Source organism: Metopolophium dirhodum, chromosome 2, assembly GCF_019925205.1.
Source record: "Metopolophium dirhodum isolate CAU chromosome 2, ASM1992520v1, whole genome shotgun sequence".
Taxonomy (NCBI): domain Eukaryota; kingdom Metazoa; phylum Arthropoda; class Insecta; order Hemiptera; family Aphididae; genus Metopolophium; species Metopolophium dirhodum.
In genome coordinates this window covers 15,614,363-15,620,733 of record NC_083561.1, presented here as the reverse complement: position 1 = coordinate 15,620,733, position 6,371 = coordinate 15,614,363, and positions in this window count along the sequence as shown.

The window sequence follows — 6,371 nt, the reverse complement described above, 5'->3', positions numbered from 1 at the left end:
TATAGTAAATAGATACATTTTTGAATAACCAACAGTCAAATTTTTAATTCTTCGGAGTAAAATTAAATTTTAGCTTAATATACTATACCTTTTGGTACTATCGTATAAATTTAAAATGTAATATTCTTCTCTTGTTTTTTTATATATTACTATCCAAAATTATCCATATTAAAAATATATACTTAGATTAAGTATATTAAGTACCTACTCATTATTATACTTCTTTCACAATCAAAAATTTAAATATAATATTAAATCTAATAAATTTGATCATAATATTATAGCATACAATTCACAAATTCCTGCAGTTAAAAAGCATAATCATAATAATAGGTTTAATATTGTTAAAATGTTAAATTCATTAAATACAAATGCATATAATAGGTATTAACAAATTAACCAATCTAACTTTTAATTTTTCGAATTTAGAAAAAGCCATGTAAAATGTATGTAATTGTAATTTTTTTTAACGTAAAAGATATTTAATTTATAACTGCAATTTATTTTTACAATGACAAACGTTAATAACTCAGAACTCTAAGGGTTAGGTATATCCCCGTCCCCCATACCGACTAAATGGGCTGCAGACTTGAATGGAGAAAACATCCATCAACACTGCTATGTGGCTTTTATTTTACTTTATTTTAAACTTACCTCTTGACATTTATGTATGCTTAAGTAATAGCTTTCTATTTTATAATATAATTAATTTAGGGAGATGGGGATCTTTTTAACAATGATACTCTGTGAATTTGAAGATCCGGTTTTCGGTTTTAGTTCATTGGGATGAATGATTCTATAGTATACTGAATATTATATATACTTTATAGTACTTATGGTTGCTAAGGTCGGAATTGGTCAATTTTAAAATAATGGCAACGGATGTAATTATCCAAATACCGAGAGGGGCTTTGGCCTTCTTTGGTCAGTAAGTAACAACTACAACGACTAATAGATTAATAAGGAAATAGTTTAGGATACTGGGCATATTGTACCACACTAGTACACTACCACCTAATGGTTTACAGCATATATCTACCCCTGAGCATACCCTGCGATTGTTGTAAGTTTATTACAACTAGTCGTAGTCTAATAAATTAGTTGCCTATATTGTTGTATAAATGTATTATTAGTACTTATTGTTGTGTAGAATGAGAATAGGTGCTTGATGCTGTTTATAAAGACTCAGGTCAACTGTCAAGTGATTGTTGTTATATTCTTAATATAAGGGATCCTTATATTATTATTAGGTGTAATGTCATGTGGTCTACCTTAATGAAATCTAGATAATATAATTTTGGTTATATGTACACGTTAAATTGTTTTTAAAATAAATTGGTTATTATTAGGATAATACTGCTTATTTAATTGTTTGAATTATTTATTTATACAAAGCATGCGAAGATACCAGTATTATATATACTTTTCAAAATATGTAGGTATTAGTGTCTGTTTCACAATATTTCTGTCTAAAATTATTTTATGAATCATATCATAATACTTATAGGCTATAATAATATGTTTAACAAGAATATAGCTCTACGTCATGTTTTCTGACGAATATATGATACACCACACGCACACATTTAAATGTGTAGGTAATGCAAACATATATTATAATATATGATACGTTTCTTTTTGATTTTCATTATTTTTTAGCCAGAGTATATTACACTATCATCATGTATTCATGTTTCAGCAACATATTCTGAAATAACTCTCTTTTCATATAATTTTATTTTTGCAGATCATTTCCACTTCAACGAGTTTCTTATAGGCATGTTACTTCTAACCAACAAATAAAAATGTATAACATTATTATATATGGTAACATAACCACAAACTCACAAGAGAATTCTACGACTGTAGTTTGCAGTAAGTACATCATAGAATATATGATTAATAATTTACTCGTTGGTTGTTTTATATTTTTGTCACCCAATGTAGACAGTTACTTCGATACAAAATATATATAAATATATACATAACTAGCATTGTCATGTTTAAAAAGCGGGAAAGTAGGTATAAATCTTTTTGCTGTACAATAGATGTGTACCTAGTCATTAAGTAAGTGACTGTAATGCGTGTTTCCCAAGCTTTTTTATTCCACGCCCCTCTTGTATATTTTTAAAAATCACATGCCCCCATTCAAATTAAAAATGTAAAAAAGTTGTATTGGTTTTATTAGGTAAAAATTAAGTTTAAAATGTATAATAGGGGATATCCTGAGTGCGTCCCGTTTTTAATTGTTAACAAAGATAATTATCTTTTTCACCCGAGTACGTCCCGCAGTCATATTGACAAATTATATTGAATATCCTGAGTGTGACCTATGATGGTTCAAATGTACATATATAAATCTTTATATGTAATTTTTACGACTATGACTATGACTAACGCCGCAACGGCGGGGAAACTGCATTTTATTTTAACTTCGATAACACTGTAACACAACTACAACTTAATAATTTACGGTAAATAAGGTCTAAGTCTAGTTAACTGTTAACGTCAATATTAAAAATATTACGGTGCTTAACACAACAATTATTGCGTCACTTACAACTCACTAGTCACTCAACTAATAAAAAAGGCACCTACATCAATTTTTTTCGTTTTCTCCGTCTTTTTTTTCATAATTGTAGTTTACAGCACAAAGTTTGATCATTGGTAACATGTTATAAATAATGGTAAATATCACTAAATTAAAACTATGTGTCCATGTATGGATTCGGTAAAGCGTTGCCTACAACGCTACATTTCGCTTACAGCTAAAAGCCTCTTAACCGACGATATATATTAATATACAATTTTGGAAGCACCCTGGGTAACTCTAAATTAACTGGGACGCACTGGGGCCGCTATAAAAGTATATGACCTTATTTCTCGAGACGCACTTGGGAAACTCTCATATAATAGGTACCTACCCCGGCGAAGATTACGAGACACTAGAGTTAAGCGGAACATTATTTTTTTGTTTTTTCTCTGTTTATGTAAATAATTTAAGACAAGGTCTCCATAATGACAGCTTTTGCTAGCTTTTCCTAGCAATGGTGTTCACCCCCTCCTCCAAGGAGTCGCGCCATCCAGGTTGGGAATTATTTCTGTAATATGCATGTGTTAGATTTGACTTCAATAATAAATCATCGTTCATTACATATGAAAAACAATTCTGAGCGAAGACTGTCTGCCATCTATATTAAAAGATAAGTATATAATATTTGAATTAGGTACATGTTTATACTGATTTATTTTACAAGTAATATGGTAGGTTGAATTATTGTTTGCGAAAACATTGAATTTATTAAAATTTATATAATTGATTATTATTATTACTTTCAACTCAACTATACTCAAGTGAATAATGCCTTGCAGAGGAGTAGTATGTTTAGACACTGGACACACAGAGCTTCCTCTGCTGTCGGTTGTACAGGTAAAAAAAATGTATACTGCCTTACTATTCTATAATAGAACGTTGTGAAAAGGTTCGTGGTATAAAATATAGGCAATACTTTAAAATTAATCTAAATGTTTTGAAATTAACATTGTGTATATAAAATTATAAATATAATAATGTACGTAAAAGTTTCAAGTCCTCATAAATAATAATTTGAAGTACTATAGTTACAACATAATTGGTTTTCTTAGTTTATATATCTAATTTTGTCCAAATTTGAACATCAAATGTCTATAAAAAAAATTGCGATTCTATCTTTTTGGATTTTTTGGTTTCTGAATAAACTAGGTACTTATGATGAACATTGTATTAAGTTTTTAAGCTTTTTAACCGATCTACATTTTTCTATCGATAATAACTAAAAAAAAAAAAAATCGATAATTTGACATCTTTATAAATAAAATAAATCTAAAAGAGTAAAAATATTTTGAAAATTATTTCATGTATAAAAAATTCCAGTATAAACATTTGGTAAATATGTCAATAGTATCTTTTATTATTTATTTTCGAATTACAAAAAAATAAGAAAAATCGATGTTGTTAAATACCGGGTTTGAGTAAAAATGTCAGTTTTTTCCAATTATTAAGAAATGTATTTGACATTTTTTAATTTTGACTAACTTTATGTACTTTCCCATTTGACAATTATTAAAATTAAACAACAATGAATATTTCTATATCGCATCTATATTATATCTACCAGCTACATATACAATTTGTCATTAGGTAAATAACATAATTATAGGTTACTTAGAATAATTTTATTTTAAAAATAAGGAAATATTACGAACTGCAAACGTTAATAAAATTAAAAACAAAGATATCCTTCTAGTTCGTGAAAAACGATCTCGAGCGGGTTTAAGTTACTAAAATCACAAATAGAAAAAAAAATTCTGAAAATAACATCGTTGTGAAATCAATACATTATGCTGTTAATTAAACTATGTAGGTATAGGTAAGTATATATACCGTGTAAGTAACTTGATCTTTACATTTTACTTCTAATTAAATCCTTGAAAATCCGAACAGTGGACCCCTTGAAATTAAAATTAGTATTTTCATTCCATTAAACCAATATAGTATTAAAGTTTCTTTGCTATACCTAACGTGTATAAAAAATATAAAACATATAAAGTTTACTAAATAATTTTAATAGTTTATTAAATAAGAAATCGTCTTTACCTACTATATGTTATATGTCTTATGTAAATTAATCCTTTTTTGTTATTTAGGAAAAACGTGAACATTTTTTAAAATTAATATCTATAAAAATTATGATGTTAATGAAATACCTTGGTATACTATTAAGATGAATAAGATGATATATTTTTAATTTGTATATTTGTATGTGCTCGATGATTGCAATCGATGTTTTCGGTATAAAACGGTTGTCGTTGGTCTAACTTAATTTTAGCTGTTTGAAAATCAATATAAATAGGTCTAAAATAATAAATAATGTTATCAAGTTTATCATGCACGCTTATTGCAGTAGGCATAATAATATGTCAGCACGAGTTCCTACCTATATGTTTACAAAATCACTGGAAATACGACTATGTATGATATTATGAAGTTTTCGTTAAGATTCTGTTTAAGGCAACGACGAATCGAATCAAAGAATTCTATCGTTGTGCAGAATCCGAGAATAAGTGTAGGAAAAAAAAATATTACATTTATTACGAGCCGCGCAGTAATCAGCTGCAACAGTAACGTACAGCCGTGGTCGCTTCTACTCTTATACTGTATAGAAATATTCAACGCTGCAGATTTATGACCGATCGCTTGGAAAATGTCACAGGCACGACATGTCTATGATATGCCCCGTTTTTTTTTCTTACCTGCCGTTATTGTGGCTACCCCCCCCCCCCCTTTTATTATCCTTGCAGTTCCTGCCTTATGTGCGTCTCTATATATTATACTTAAACGCCAATCTTTCTGCGAAATCATTACCTACGAGCTGGGGTAAAAACCTGTTTAATCATTATATGAGTACCTATATAATACACCATATATATACGATAAATACATATACGATATATACAATATATATATATATGTATGTATTATGTACTACGCTAAACTGCAGGCCACTATATATGCAGCGGTGCTTACAAAATTTTATCGCACATTTTTTTTTTCAGTACCTACCATCAAGTTTGAAGCGTATAGGTATGCACATAATAATATAATAATAATATGATTATTGCAGATAACATCGCCGGAAACGGTGTGTGCCCAGAGGAAATGTACGTCTTATAAGCATAATGGGTGGGGGTTGACAATTTTTCCTATTGAGTGGGGGGCAAATATGATTTAAAATATTTAAATATAAAAAACGATTTTTATTTTTATAAAAAAAAAAGCTCTTAACCTTAATATAATATTTTATCATATCATACAGGTCTGAAATGTACAAATATTATATATATTATTTTGTATTAATCGTGTTAATATAAATACAGTCTAGTCGCGATAACTCGAAGTTTAAGGGAGACAAAAAAACCACTTCAAGATAATGTGTATTATTCGAGATATCTAACTCAGTAACTCGAATTTAACCTAACCTCGAAGGGAATAAAAAAAAAATCTAGTTGTCATGTTTATCGAGTTATCGTGACTCGACTGTACATTATAAACGTAAATAAAAACCTGTGGGGGAGGGGGGCAATGTCGCTATAATATACGATACGTTTATTTATGTGTAACGGATTGCAGAATTGTCCCAATCATCATCACACAGTTCATCAAAACCCTGTGAGCCTATCTATCGTGCGTCCGGGCTCGGTGCAGAGAATATAATGGGCATTTTGCCACACGTTCTTATATGGGTATATACCTCGAAGCCAACTTATATCGGCACAACTTATAAAAATGAATTTGAAAATATATTTTCGGGCACTTTGCCATGTTTTTATAA